Source organism: Phalacrocorax carbo, chromosome 2, assembly GCF_963921805.1.
Source record: "Phalacrocorax carbo chromosome 2, bPhaCar2.1, whole genome shotgun sequence".
In the NCBI taxonomy this organism is placed as follows: domain Eukaryota; kingdom Metazoa; phylum Chordata; class Aves; order Suliformes; family Phalacrocoracidae; genus Phalacrocorax; species Phalacrocorax carbo.
Genome location: NC_087514.1, coordinates 52,744,407 through 52,760,517, shown reverse-complemented (window position 1 = coordinate 52,760,517; position 16,111 = coordinate 52,744,407). Strand labels below are relative to the sequence as shown.

The window sequence follows — 16,111 nt, the reverse complement described above, 5'->3', positions numbered from 1 at the left end:
TACAGGGTTGTATGATGACATTTTTTAAAAGGTCACCTCTCGTGTTAGGGTGTGACCAGGGTCATGTCGGTTTTATATGAAACAATCATCAGGAATTGTCCTCGGGGGAGTCATTTCTCAGGTCTCCAGTGAACCTTGGCCAAACATGGAGGGGTTACTGGCTAGCATTGAACCCCTGCTTGTAACCCACCTTCGTGGTAGCTCTCATGGCGTGGTTACAGTTAGCCGCCTTGCCGAAAAAAGGAGAAGTGGCTAGTGGGCAGGCAGAAACGCGTTGTCATGGAACAAAATAAACCCTCATACCTACTATTTAAAAAATAAATAAACCCACAAAAATACCGCCCTAGTAGATTGAAATGTATGTGTGCTGGGGAGGAGGGGAATAACATGTAGGAAAAGATTTATGCCTTCCTTCGGGCTGTTGCTTGGTAACAGAAAATGCCTCTTAAGCCTATTTTTGGAGAGGGGAGGGGTGAAACTTGATTCAGTGACCATCTGTCCCGAGCTGGTTGATTTCCTGTTGAGCTCTCCTTTGTTTCTGTCAAACAATTGATTGTTACCCTTTACGGATAAGAATACTGTTGGTGACATTGCCCTGAATCAGCAGGTTGGCTTGTGGCAACCATAAAATAGACCTATTAATTTTATTTTATTTTTTTAAAAATGTGTAAGGGTTTTTGGTTCTTCTGTGGCCACTAACTGTGGTTTTGCTGGGGTTTCTTTATCTGTGTTGTGGTTTTGTTTTGATTTCCTCCCACCCCCCACCCCTTGGGAGTACCCATTAGTACAGTAGGTGAGTGTAATAAATGTAATTGAAGCATTTTTTTTAAAGAGGATGTAAGAATGCCTTTTTTTGTTGGGGAAAAAGCAGCCATGGTTTTTGGCATGTTAGGTCTTTTGGCGGTGTGGGGGAGCAGAAGTTAATTGAAGTCACTGTTGAAGAAATCCCCACTGTTTCTGTGAAAACAAAACCCAGATTCTTAATTGCAAGTGGAATATTTGCTATTGTTCTTGCTTAATTGTCAGAAAATCATTCTCTGTTTGAGTACCTCCCGATGTTTGCTTAGTAGTAGGGTGCTGGATAGATTTGAACTCAGATTAGATTATTTTTAAGTCGTCTGCTTTATTTATATTGCAGAAGCCTGTATTTTTCCTTTAGTTTTAGGCATGCAGGGTACAAGGTGCGTGCACATGCAAAAATACGTGCGTGTTCTCTGTAGCTGCCATTATTAAGCATTCCAATACCGTTTCTTTCCCTGCCCTGAATTTCAGCATTCAGAGAAGAGGTTCATAGATCCAGGCTGAAGAAAAAGAAAGACTTGTGTCTAGAGGAGACAGGTAATATTTGCAAAAAGAGAGTGAAGTCCTTCAGTGCAATAGGCCAATGATAGTCACTGTTATTTTCTTCAGCCAGTGAAACTCTTCCCTGGAGTATTTCCATGATGCTGCATTACAGAGGAGCGCGAGAAGGAAGGAGCTTCAATACAAATGTCTTGGCATCTTACAGGTCTTTGCTTATTTGAGTTTAGCCTACTTATCACTCAGTAGATGAAATTTGGAGGTAATTCCCAAAAGTCACTTCACAGAGTGAAGGGTGTTAGAAAAAGTTAATTTCCCGTTCTCTTCTATTTTTCCCACATACTCTTCAGGTTGCTTTCTACAGGTAGAAGAGCTGAAGTCTTGTGACATTTCCTTGCTTGCTTTCTTTTTAAAGTTGCATGTCGTAATTAAAAGTCTGTGATTTGGCTTGATAAGGAAGGTTTGTATCAAACCATGTGAATGAACCTGTGTGACAGCACTGTGGCTTGCTGGTCGATTAGCCCTCGCATCCTCCTACTTGGTTGCCCATTTCCTCCTCATCCCACCCTCAGCCTTTTCCCCTATTCTGCTGCTGTTTGTTTGGCATACACTGGGATCCCGCAGGGGAACCGATCCACTTGAAAAAGAACTTCTTTTTCCAGGTTACTTTTTAGGTGGATAAATTCCTTTATCGAGTTTACTACTGAGTGACACGTGGAGCTTGGCCGGTGCAGTGGAACAGGTTGGGGTGGAAGCGATCAGTACTGTGTAGCGTCTTTTTTATTTTTTTTTAACCATTAATGCCACATATACTGTGAGGTGATTTTAAACATGTGCCCTCTGTTAGGTAGAGAAATCCTACTTTGGGATTCGTTTGGAAGTTTTGTAAACTGGATGGGTGTACAGACATCACTTCTGTAAAATTAATGGAACATGCATATGTGCTGCCCTTCTTTTGGTAGAAAGCAATAGGTACCATCAACATGCCTTTCAGGTATTTTCAGTCTGTCTTGAAATTACACTGAGATCAAAACATTTGTAGAACTAGTGCCAATTAGGTTGATGTTCGGGGCGAAAGAGTTTAAACTTTGCAGTGAAGAAGGAACTGTTCTGAACTGGCTTGAGAACTGATTCAATTTTTTTCTTCCTGCAGAACTGAGTTTCTATGAGGAAAAAAAAATTAAGAACTTGGGGAATTTTATTTCAGGTGAAAACCCTGTTCTAGATATTTGGAACACAGTTTTGCGTCTGGTGCGGAGAAATTGATGAGTGCTTGTCCTGATACAGATATTTCGCAGTTCCCTTAAGAGAGCATTGCTAAGCTGTCTAGCTTGAATTGTAGGCAACTTGCAAAAAGTCTGGTTCTCCCAGCATCTGGGTTGAGCAGTTGAGTCTGTGGCCTGTGCAGATGACAGAGCAGTTAGAATAGAGGCCTGCACTTATCTTCGTGCTTACTCAGGTTGGGTCGTACTGCATTTCTGCCATTAAAACAGATCTGTTGTGTCCTTTGTTCCCACATAAAAGCAGCCACAGACCTGCCAGTCAGAAGGCACAGTGCCTGTGGCTTACCTTACCTACAGGAAGGCAGTAATTCTAGAAAGGGAACTAGGTAGAAGACTGGCATCTGCTTGCGTTCACCTTCTCATGTTGCTGTTGCAAAGATGGAATTATTTATGTGTGTGTTTTGCCTTCTCCTGAGCGCAGTCAACCAGAGTCTGAGCAATGCTGTTCAATGTCAGGGTGTCCTGCCGGGGTTTTCTCTGGGGAGGGTGAGTACGGAGGTAGGGTCATGATAAGCTGCTTTCCCATACGGGGTGAGTTCATGTGTGCTCCTCACCCATGTTGTCGTTACAATGTTCCTATTGCAGCAGTGACTCAGCCTCCGTTTACTGAGCTGATAGCCGTCCTGTCCTTAATACGAGTTTGAGAAATCTTCCTCTCCTGTGATAAAAAGGCCTGTTTGTGGTTTGCAGGAAAGAGTTTGGACGCTGTAGCAATGACTTCCTGCTGTAAGAAGAATGGCGCTATCCTTTCCTACCCAGCTTGAAAACCATGTCCATCAAAGGTGAAAGTGCCAAGGTTCCCTTCTCCTGGGAAGGTATGGCCGTTACTACCACTGACAGGCTTTCCAGAGAGGAAGCAACACACCAAAGGTTTTTAGGGAGCCTGTTGTTTTTGACATGCGGCTTTCTGCTGACGCTTACCTTTGGAAAGTCACATGTCCTCAGTGGAGATATGTGGCCAACTACTTCATAGCGCATCACAGCCCTCCTCTGCGTTAGAAGCTATTCCCCAACTCACCTTTAGAAGAGGTCCTGGCCTTGGGCATGCTGGACTGTGCTTAACCTCTGGTCTTAGCTTTCCATTGGCTTGGCTGCTGACTGAGCCGCTCCACTTAGACCACTTCTGGCAGCTTTATTTATTTTTAACTCTCTGAAAGTGCATTGCAGGAGAACAGTCATCATGATCAGTTCTGCTCTGCAGTCTTCCGGTCATCTAACTTGCCTCTTGGGTAATAGCCATGGGTGGTGGGACTGCTTAGTAGTTAGCAGCAGTCTCCATAAGAGATTGAAATTTCTGGGACTGCTTGTAACTGCTGCTTTAGTCACTTTTTAATCTCTTACAGCAAGGGAGCGAGATCCGTGGAGAAGCTTCATGGAGATTAGATGAAATCAACTGATTTAAGTTAAGCTCAGTTGCTTTTCTGCTTCTTCACAGTAGAGTCATTCCGGGTGTAGGTACTGCTGGGAGAGAATCTCTCATCTTCCCTGCTGGAGGAACCTTTTCAGGGGCTGGCCAAGCAGCAGAAGCAAGCTTACCCTGCTTAGGGTGGCAGTCAGGCTATGCCAGGTCAAGCAAAAAGAGTGTGTGTGAAACCAATCTGAAAGTATGACTGTGGGTAGATTAGACAGAAACTTGGAAACAAATAGAGTTTTTGGTAATTTATGGAAACGTATGCTGGTTTCAATAATATGATTCTGAAAATGGTTTGTATGCTAAAGAAATAAATTTAAATAGGTATTTTACGAAGCTTTTATTCCCCCTCAGAACTTACGGTTTCATCTGAAATCCTTTTCTCCTAAAAAAATATTTAGTGATTGTGCCTATTCTTCCTTGTTTCCTTAGAGAACTGAGTGACTGAAAAAAGGAGGGACCGATTGACCTGAAAATTGGACTTCTGAGGCCTAAGCTAGTGTCTCAAAACCTGAGATGGCCTTCCTCCTGTACATGGCTGGATCAAATGTGCTCTTTTATAACCTGCTGGCTCATTGCTGTTGTAAATGTGCTTACCATTGTAGAGATGAGCCTGTTTCTGGAAACCTGATTGTGCGCATGAGTGGGGAAGAGCAGCTCCTCTCTCTATATATCTACAAAATGTGTGACTGGATAATGCAAGAAGTATTCTTCCATACATAATGACTAATTGGATTTAATTTAGATATTCTTTTTGATTTAACTTGGAGGTTGCCGTTGCGTGGAGAAATGCTGCTGGTTTGCCCTATGAGCAGATGAACCAATCTCTTAAAGTGGCCTTTGAGGGTGTAACTTTGGTGTTTATTAATGACATATAAGATGATCCAGACATTCACATAGGGCAGTCTGAAAAAGAGAATGACGACTATTGCATGTAAAATGGGTGTTGCCACTGTGTGGTACTGCTTTATATATGTGTGTAAATGACTGCAGAAGACCACAAATATTCAGAGGCAGTAGCTCTTACATGTATCAATGGTGTCCTGAAATGGCAGCTTCTGGGAATGGAAAATAAATACCTTATCAGTCGGAAGAGAAGTGAGCCAATGTAAGGCGAGGTAAGACCAGTGTCCCTGAACTACTGTTACCTTCCAGGCTTTTTTGATGCAAAGATTTTTGTCATCACATGATGACCAAGAAGGCCATTATTTCAATTTTTTTTTCTCTCTCACTGAGCAAAAACATGTTCCTTCCCTTTCCCTCTCTTTTCCTCGCTCTCCAACACTACTCTGCTTTATCATTGTATCTAGAAGGTTGATCAGGCTTTTAGAGAAAACTTAGTTCTGATTAATAGGCAGATGTTTTGATTTGCTGTATTGCTGTATATTTGTAATTTGTAGTTGACTGCAGAATTCACGGGTGAGGAGAGTAGCTGACTCTCTAACTTTCTGAACAGGCCTGGTTTGTACTCGGGGAGGGAAGTGTGGACATAAAGCTGTATGTGTAAAGTACAAGGAGCATTTAGGTGTTCTAGTGGCTGGATCTAACATAATCCACATGGTTGAGTTTCTTGTGCATTTTTCCAAAGTTTTTGCCTGGGGCTTTTTTTTTCAGATTGTTTTCCCAAGTGACCAGATAGCAGCAAAGAGCAAGGGGATGGACCTGGAATTAAGCCGGCTAAAGCCAGCGGTTGGGAGATCTTTGTTCTGTTCTGTCTTGACCACAAGCTTCCCAACAGGCCTCGGTGGGGGTAGGGGCACAGATCTCAATTCTTTATCTTCTTTATTTTATTTTCCCCCTTCATGAGTAAAATGGAAATACAGTGTTACTTAAATGAGCAGCTAAATTCTTCTTAGTGTTGGTGTTGAATAAACATACCCTGTAAAGTCTGTAAATAAACTGTGAGGTTACAGAAATGTCCTGCATATGTTGGCTTTTTATTTTTCTTGCAGTACATTTGTTTAAAGTGAATTATCTATTAAGTCCCAGGAAAGTGGCTCTTCGTTTTACTCTTCTCTTTGGAATGAGATTTATTAGTGATATCCAGAGGGGATAGCAGCATAAATAATGTTTGTTTCAAGGCTTGTTGGGTGCAAAGGCGGGGGGCTCACAGTGAAGAGAGCTGTTTTGTTTGGTGTGGCTAATCAGGAGTAAGGCTGGAATTGCTCATAGCTGTCATTCAGGTTTTGTTTCAAAGTCCAAGGACCTACTGGGAAAAACAAAAAGCTAATGAAAGCTGACTGTATTTCAACCCAAACCCTGTGGAATCCAAAATGATGTCCTGACACTCTGTGTATTCTTATTCTCCTGCATTCCCATGGTTACTAAGGTAACAGGTTTTTAGAGGCTTTACATCTTCATTGTCAAGTATTTGCTACACTTATTGTTGCTGTTTGCAGATTAGGGCAATTTAAACAATACCTTTTGAAATGGGGACCAAAAAATACAAAAAGAAATATAGTAGAAATGGATGTAATGAATCAATTACCCTCTCTTGTTTAAATTTTCAGTGCTACTTCTCAGAAGCTAAGTATGAAATGTCACACTGGTTTAGTGTAGGAATTTTAGGCATGGAAAAATGCTTTTTTGAAGGCATGTTCATTACAGGACTCTCTGAATGTGGAGTACCACATGTGACTTAGTGCCTTTTCCAACCAACAGAATTGTCGCGAAAAAATGTAAATTCATGCTTGCATCAGGTTGTTGCTTCTCTGCTTATAATATATCTGAGACAGTTACCTGAATCTTGTAAGCTGTGTTACTTTTGCATTACTGCGTCTGTGAAATCATACTTTAAAAATTAAGCAGCCGGGGAAAAATAGGAAAATACTTTTTCTGAAAATGTTTAGCTACATGTAGAACTCTGTAGCCAAACATGCATTACTGATGCTCCTCTGTGTCCATTTAGCTCAAGCAGAAATATACTTGTTCATATCTCCCCTGGAAAACTGAATTGTGGAGGAGATGGTCAGGCTTGTAAATGTATCTTCAAGACGATGACTTCTTAAATTGATTTCATTTCTGCTGGCTTCTTGAAAGTTTCTGCATTGTTGCAGGAAGCATCTTCTGCATCTGTGGTAGAACTGTTTTTTTTTTAAAAAAATTGGCACAAATGTTAACTCTTGAAACTGGTGAGGACCTTATATCACGCTGATTTGTGGGTTGACTGTTGGGTGAGTAGTTTTAAACTTCTTGGGTCATAGTTTTCTTTCCGTAAAATACGGATAATGCCCAGGTACGAGTTTGGAAGGTAAACTGTAGATCTTAATCTGTGCATATAAACTGTTATAGGAGGTTTTGATGATGTATATATAAGATTACATGCTCAGATCATGGCATGCAAAAGATAAGGTTGGAACTCTTCCTGTTAGTGATTTCCCAATGTTTCAAATAAGGTACAGTTTTAATTAGATAATTAAACAGTTTTAATAGTTTAATAATACTAAAAATAATTTAATAGTTTTAATTATATATTTGCTTTAATTTAAAAAGCATAGCATTCATTACACCCCTATGCAGCCAACTAGTGCGATGATTGTATATTTATACCATAGTTTAAATAATTGCTATTTTTGTAAGAAGGATGAATTTTAAATCTTTGTTGTTTCATTGATGTTTTCAGTATGGTTTCTTTTTTACCCTCTCCTCTCCCCTTGCCTCCTAAACAGTGTTTTGCTCTTTGCCTGCTGCAGTTTAAAAGCTTTTAAAGCATTAGAGTTTGTTAGCACCTTGCTGTAGAGCTGCTTATGGCTGAAGTTGCTAGAAAGAGTGTGAACAGAGTTGGAAGAAGGAGGGGAGACTCTAAACTATGCTAAAACTCTTTTAGATTAAAAAATATTACTTCATACATATTAAATCATTCACATTTCCTATCTTTCTCATTGCTAGTAACTGAGTTTGCATCTTTTCATTTATCAAACTGAGCTGCTTATTGTATGTATGCAACTTGTGCTCATCTGTAATTCTGCAGCTAGCAGTGGCATTTCTGACCCTGTTTAATAGCCCTTGTTTAAACTAAGCTTCACTGAAACAAAATCTCTTTTCAAACTGTATTACCTAGATGCCAGAATTTCAGAAAAGGTAATCCTACAAAGTGATTTTCTAGGAGCAGGCAACATTTTTCCTGTGACTAACTCTGTATTTTTAATTTGCTGTCTCTTCTCCCTTTGTAATAAAGCTGTGCCAGAGAAATCACTTTAAAGCTTCTGTGAGACCGAACATGTGAAGTGGGCTTGGGATCAAGTTTGGGACATGGTTTGGTTTGTAGCTTTCCATGCTGCCGTCTGGGACATCGCAGCTGTTTTAAAGCTGACTGTTGTGCACAGTCTGAAGCAGAATGTTGGCAGCTGAGGTATGGTATATAATGAGTCCTTTTTGCCTGGCAGAAATGAAATGTTTCTAGTTGAGAAGAATCTTACCAGGCTGGGGAAGATACAGGTATTGTTCTCGCTGTGTGTCCTTGAAATGAGTCAGTTGCCATGTCCTCTGGAGCCCTTTATTGAACAAACCATGTGGGGCACTAACGGTGGGTGAGATGCCCTTGCTGCTGAAATAAATCACACCCGCCCCCCCATGCTTTCTTCAGTTAGGCAAGAATCTCACTCCGAGAGTATGCCCTTAGATTACATTTTTTATAAATGTAGGTGATATAAAAACAACATTCTTGCTGCTTATTTGCTGCTAAATACAGTTTATTTGGAAGCATGAGCTGGAGAAGCCTTTTTGAGTGCCATTTTATTACAGTTTTGCAGATGCTGCTGGTGGTGGTTTGTGCTTAGCTGGGCAAGTGGTTACCCGTGTTGGGTTACAATCGTTGCTACCCCAAATATCGGCAAAAGGTCTTGAGGTAGACGAGACTTAGGAGACTGGTGTGCAGATACTCTTAAGTACAGAGCTGATTACCTGAGAAAAAGGGAGGTGACACATAGGTGGCTGACAACGGAGGGGTGAAGCCGAATGCAGACTGAATTATTCCCTACAATGAAGGCAGAAGGTGCTTGGCAAGCATCTCTCACAAATGATCATTTTAAAGTGTGTGTTGGGAAGCTTTTAATTTTATTAGGTCATTTCCTTAATAGTTCTACATGTGTGGCTGTTATGTTGCCCTAGACAAAGGTGTGATTTGACATCAAATTGTCTGTGGACATTTAGCTTTAGAATAAGCTATTTATAACAAGAATTAAATCTTTCTGGTAATAAAAAAAAGCTGAATGAAGGAGTGTGAATATGGGAAATATATATAAACTTCTGTGAGATTCCAGAAGGAATGGTCATCTTCTTTACACCTCATTTAAAGATATGTATAGTGCATGATAGAAATACGGTATGCGACTCAAAAAAAAAATTATACTCTGTACCACAGAATTGTGTATTAAAATTTTAAATTTTGTGTTTATGATTTTTAAAAAAATAATTATTTAAAAGTTGTTTAAACCTATTGTCACATTTTCAGGGCTTGTATTTAAATGTCTTGAAATTTTTTTAAAGGAAAGATAAAGATAGTGGAAAAAATTCTTTATACCTTGTGAAGACTTTGAGATCCAAAGCTACTGGTATTCAACATGTGGCAGTTGTAAGCTTACTAGGAGAGCTTGTAAATTCCTTAGTTGAAAAAAAACAAAGTCGCCCAAGTGTTAAGATTGTAAGGACAGACTTGAATGCAGAGGGGTCCGTAAGAACTTGATGCTTTTTTTTTTTTTTTTAATAGAAAAATCCATATTGCTGCTTTACAAACTTGGAATAATTATTGAAAGTTAATGTGGCAGGAAGCTGTCATGACCCCTTGGCAGAACTTTTCCATCTGTAATAAGAACCTTCGTTCCCCACTGGAGAAGGGATATGTTGACCCATCTCCCGTGACAGAGCCCCTCAGAGGAGACCGGAGGGGGCCTCCACCACAGAGAGTGGGGAGGATGTCTGGGTGCTTTGTGTATGCTCTGGCATTCCAAATATAACCAAATAAAATATAAAAGCATTTGTGTGGACCTTTAGATCCTTGCACTTTGTGAATGAAAACCAACCTTCCTCTTACCCTCTTCTGTTCCCCATCCAAATGGTAGGAGCAAGTCTTAAGCAAAAATGGATTTTTTTTTAACCCCTCCCCTTTTTTTTTCCCTAAAGTTCTACCAATTTTGCATCTTTTAAGCAAGTTTTTTGTATTTAACAGTAGACTTAATTTAATTTTTTGGTTTAGCAGTAACTTTATGCTCAAATCAAACTGCATCGTAATTGCTCAGCAGGCAGGGGGAATAAATGGAGAGCTGCAGAACTGGAAGCACAAAACTGTAACAGAAGCAGAATTAGCTGCAGTTTCTTACTGCACCTCAGCAGGTGCTTCAGGCTCATGGGCTTAGATCAACACGTCCAGTGGAGGCAGATACTGTTTGTTTCACATCTGGGAAACACAAGCTTACCTGGTGGTTTGTAATAGCAATCAAAAAAAGAAAATGTTGAACAACAGAGAGAAACTAATCTTATTAAAGTTAGTCAGTATAGAGAACCTGTGTTTAAGCAAATAAGAGGAGGTAAACTGTGAGTGTGTGCAATTTAAATTAGACTGACAAAAATACTGGTTTTATTTCTGGGGACAAAAGCAAACATATGAATAAAATGCCTCTTGAAAATATGTAAAGAGGCTCTGAGCGGTTAAAGCTCCTTACTCCACATCTTGGATTTTTATTGTTGTATCTGTTACCCTGTTTTGAGCTGTTCTAGAAAGAAAGCTAGTAGGTGAAAGGTAGAGGGGATCCCACGACTGAGGCTGAACTGAGAGTTTAACCAGGCCTCCCTGAAGCACAGGGACACCCTGCTGCTGGCCCCTGTTTGAGGGTGCCCAGCACACTTCTGCTGTCTTACCACGCTGGCAGCAGGGCAGCCGCTGGGGCAGGTAGGGTCTTCTCTTGCTCTCCCTGCTCTTCTATTTAGGATAGGGAGCGAGGTTTAGATGAAGGTTTCTGCTTGTTATGCTTGATTCTGCCATATATAGAAATTAAAGAGTTGTTATCTGAGGAGATTTCAGTAGTTTTCATGAAAAGTACATGACCTTACTCTTCGGAGAAAACAGTTCCCCAGAGCCAGAACCTACACATTTGCTTAGCCTGGTTGTCAATGCAGCAATGCTGCCTTGGGCCTTGCATGCAAATGCTTTTCAAACACAGCACAAAACAACATCCATTTACTATATGGAAGTTACATCTTGAATAAAATAACCTCCAATAATAGAAATTCTGTTTGGCTTAGCATAAATTCACAGCAAATCATGTATGCAGCTAAATAGAAGAGCTTTCCTTTTTTCTAGAAATCTGTGGCCTGTGTTTAAATATTTTATTTGTTAGGATGGCAAGGTCACGCTTGTTTTAATTTCAACAAGAGGCAAGGAGAATTGGTATGTTACAGAAGGCAAACGTTATGTATGTGGTAAGCACCTTGTAATATATTGCAGGTACCAGGTAAGCTTCAGTAGTGTGTATTTCATTAGGACACAACACTGAACTTGCGTGAAGTATTTTGGACTAGAAATCCTGAGGACAGGATTCTTCACTTCTTCATGCTGCCCTATTCTGCTCCCTGACTACATCTCTCTCACATTTTAAAATGGTGTCAATATCTTCTGCTAAGGTCCTCATTGCCTAGTTTCTAAGCAGTTACAGACAATAATTGGCACTTCAGCCAGATGCCTTTGGAAAAAGAAAGAGAAAGGATAGTTACGCTGAATGCTGAAAATGGGTGCTTAAATAACAAAAAGACAAAAACCTACTTGTTTCTGTTTGAGATTTCTCTTTGCTAAGCTTCAGCTTTTGATTTCATTCTATATTAGATTGATGAGTTTGGTAATCTCACAAGTATTCCAGGTGTGGCTTTTAAAAACACAATTTCCATTTCTGTTTATGAAAGTTGCAATAAACCATATACCAGCATATATAACAGCGTCTAAGTGTGCTAGCTAAAGAGCTTGTTCTGCTCTTCTTTCCTTGTAGGAATTACTTGACTAGCCCATGTGGAATACTGCTTTTCTATCAGCTTTTTAGACTCCATTTTAAATTCCTTCTGAAAACTTCTCTTACATGATAATCTTAAGAAAGGAGTCTATCCAATGGAAGGTGTTTGAATGCCCTTATTTTTAAATAACAGTCAGAGGATTTATTTATTGCATGCCTCTCTAGATCTTTAACAGTAAGATACTATCCTTCGGTAGGGTAGAGGGTATTTACCTCAGTAAGATCCAGGTGTGGTTGAGCACCAGAGAAGACAGCTGTAGTTCAAACGCCATTTCTCTGGAATTGTGTTTGACTTTTTTTACACATAGTTTGGCTGTTAAAAAAAAAAAAAAGTTAAACTTTGTGTTGACTTAGCTGTTTGCATTCTTATGCATTGTGCACATTTCTGTAGTTCTCTTAAAAGACTTTGAAGACTGAAAGTATGAGTAAAACCAACAAGATGATTTTATTGCTGGACTATTTAGTGTACTCCTGGTTCAAACAAGGGAATAACTTTTATTCTTTGTGGGTAAAACCAATCTAATGCTTTAGCAGATGTATAATTTCTGGAGAAATATTCCACTATGAAACATACATGGATTACAAATCTGCATCATCTGAAACTGAAGAAATCTAAATTCTAGTCAGTTCCTGTTCTGTGGTACTTCAAAAGAACTAGTCACATGAGAAAATGCTGTTCACCTGAGCTATCAGGCAGCCTAGCAATTTATTCCCATTGACAAAGATGACTAATGAAAGACATTGCAGGGTCAAGCTATAAACTTAATTTCAAACTGCACACTGGCAGCTCTTGAAAATGTCTCTTGTTGACAAACAAGAAAGCTCTTGCAGCATAAATAAGTGTTGTGTCTTGCAGCCCCCACTGAACAAAGGTGGAATGAAATATAAGAATATTCTTTGATTTTGACGAAGTGGTTTTCTCTAATGAGAGAGCAGAACATGGAAATGATTCAATAACTCCTCTGAGGCTGCAAGATTTTATTCATTTTATATCTTTTTTTAAAGCATCCTGTGCTGACCACCATTTGCTATCAGAAACAGGGATTGAATAAAACAGGGGTTTCTCCTCAATAACAGTGCCTAAATGAGGTATTGATAATAAACACTGCGAACCTGTTGTGTTGTTTCTCATCCTCTTTCCTTCCTATGAACTGACTTAATGAAATTTCCTAACACAACCCTCATAACGAGACAGTATGGGGTCTGACAAGCTGCGAAGCAGCTTTCCTTTTCATGATCAAGTAGAGGCATGGGTTGTTCAGGGTGGCTGCCCAGTCTGCCTCCTTGGAGGTTTTCAAGGCTTGACTGGGCAGAGCCTTGAGTAGCTAGGTCTGCTCTCATGGCTGACCCTGCTGTTAGTAGGAGATTAGAATAGAGACCCTCTGATATCCATCCCTACCTGAATTATTCTATGGTTCTAAGAATAAGCAACAGCTAAAGCTGTTTGACCTAATTAAATGCAAATCTTGCAATGTAAAAGGCAGTTTTCTATATGGGTTCAACAAGAGCAAAATCCTATTCCATTTTACTTGTCTTCACTGAAGCAATTAGTGTCTGTTTTTCTACTTGAGCCACTTGTACTCTTCTTTGTAAGATGTTTATAAGACAGCAGCACAGTAAATTGTGCTTGGAGGGTGTTGCTTCTGTTGCAGTTCTGGATCTTCAGCATAGTAATGCTGAAGTGGATTAGAGTACTGGAATGATCCACCATGTTATCTGTGGAACAGCATTTCTGTGGATTGTGAATGATCTTTGTAAAGTATTAAGGTTTTAGAAAAATTCTTAAAGAACATCTAAATTATCGATATGGCAGCTCTCAAATCTGGGTGGAGAAGCTGTAGGCCATCCAGTAGATGTAAAGTAAATTATTTGTTGAGTAACCTCTTCTTTGACATTTAGTGCTTTAATAGAAAAGTGATTATAACATCTTTTTTATTCAAACTATCCAAGCTGAATGTATCTAATGAAAATTCAATAGGCAATTTTTGTAATATATGCATTAGCCTATGAATCTTTCTCATCATTAAGTATATGGAGTGCTACAGCGTCTGGTTAGATAGACATTGGTTCAATACCCTTAAGGGAGAAAATTTGCTGGTTTTCAGCTCAGTAGTATCATAGTAGTGTGAAACAAAGACCAAACAAGTACAAAAGATGGTTGTAGCTAACTTTGGTTTGTAGCAAGGGATACGGTAGAAACCAGAAGGCCAAAGGGGTTGTCTTCCATCTGTGCTGAAGATGCAAAGTCATGCTATCTAAAGGAAAAGAAAGATGACATTGCCCTTTAGCCTGGGTTTAATGTAGGTCAGTTGGGTCACCAGATGACATGACTTTAATGGCCAAACTGCTTTTAACAATTGCCTTGGGCAGTGTTTAATTTCACTAATCTTTGCCAGTCTTCAGGAGAAGAGAGAGGAAAAATCCACCTTATCTTCTGGTTTTCACACGGTATGTGCTCTGCTGCTTCTGTGATCTTTTATGACTGGTCAGTATACAGCAACATGTGCCTATGTGATTATCCACATACGAGAAGTGTCATTTACTTCCAGACTGCTCACAACCCATCAGACCAGGTTGATTTTGGGGAGGATTTTGTTGGGTTTTGTTTTGGGTTGGTTTGGGGTTTTTTTAACCTCAGTTTCTTGCTGAAGATCTCATGGACTGAGCAGACAGGTAAATTATGTTCACATAATCTTTGTAATTGCTTGTAATTTGTTCTTCCTGAAAAAGAACACAATATACTTACAGATAACTATATAAATCTGTATTTATATTTTGATGATTAATCCTCTTTTGTACTGAAATTGCTCTAATGAACCTATTACCTAGTACACATTTTCTAGTATGGGATGAAGACAATATATAGTTAAGTCCAACATTGGTTTGTATTAAATTTCAGGATAGGTTGACAAAAAGGTTTGTCGGCATTCTTGGGCTGTTTAACTTCCATATGCAGAATTTCTAGTCCGCTTAAGTTGACCTACGATTTATTATGACTCTTTCACGTGCAATATCTTCCTTGTGTAACAGAATCAATCACATACCATAATAACAGAAGAGGAAGGATAGAGCTGAATTCCAATGTCCTACTTCTTTTCCATCACAGTGATGGGCTGGAATAGTAATACAGGGAATTACAGCATTTTCTTTTTGAAGTTCCTCAGTATATATCTTAGAAAGTGTATGTATGTGTGTCAGTGTTGTATAGATGCTCTGAATGGGCTGTTGCTCAGAAACAATGTCTTGAGGTTGTAATGGAGAGTGCTATTAACATGCTAGCTTAATGGTGGGGAAAAAGTCAAAGAGCAGCAAATGTTGAGTCATTAAGAAAAAAAAGAAACCAAAGCAAAAAACATGATTCTGCCATGCACATGCATCTTCAGTATATCTACATCTTGAAGGTCATGTGCAGTGTTTCTCCTTCTCTTTTCTGCCATAACAGATATGAAAATTGGAAAAAAACACAGAGAAAGAAGTAAGGGTGATCAAAGATGTAGAACAACTACTACTGTGTAAGGAACGCTACGTTGACTAGACTTCAGCCTGAGAGCAAGACAGCTGAGGTCCATAAAATACCGTGGGGCAGAAGGTGATAACTGTTCATGTCTTCTGTGGAAAAAGAACTGAGGAGCATCAAATGAAATTAGCAGGGGCCATGCTGAATGCAAACAAAAGGTGATAACTGCAAGTGTGAGGTGGGTTGTGGCACTCCTTTCTCAGGACACAGGCACACGGAAAGCTTAGGTGGTTTCTAAAGCAGCTGGATAAATTTAAGGTTGCTGTTAAACGAGCCTTGAGCTGCAGACCACTGGAGGTTGGGAGAATATTTTGGATAATTACTACTACAGGACTGTCATGGGGTTTGTATTCTTCTCCGAGTATCTGCTGTTGGCCACTGTGTGACTTAGGGAAGGAGGCTTGTGGTCTGACATGCCGTGTCTGTTTTTAGGTTGTTCTGACCATCGCACTGTTTTTCTTTGATTGTGTGGGTCACTGGGTTGGGCAAGGTGGTCTGCGGAAAGTGCTCCAGGTCTGTTCTTTGCTCAGAGTGCATTTTCTGCGGGCAGTGAGCCAGGCAAAAACAGTGTCGAGTTTTCTTTTCTGCACCATGTTGGTTTTAT

At 39.8% G+C, this 16,111-nt stretch overlaps 1 protein-coding gene across 10 annotated transcripts in view; it reads left to right on the top strand.

Annotated features, from left to right (window-relative positions):
- The window catches only part of GREB1L (GREB1 like retinoic acid receptor coactivator), a 140,663-nt gene that overhangs the window by 13,204 nt on the left and 111,348 nt on the right, over positions 1-16,111 (top strand). Inside the window, exon 1 of one of the 10 annotated variants that reach the window (XM_064442896.1) lies at positions 6,240-6,322. The exons of the other annotated variants lie outside the window; for them this stretch is intronic. The gene's annotated coding sequence lies outside the window, so the exon portion shown is untranslated. Of the gene's footprint in view, positions 1-6,239; positions 6,323-16,111 lie in introns of those variants that run through there. 10 annotated transcript variants of the gene reach the window in all.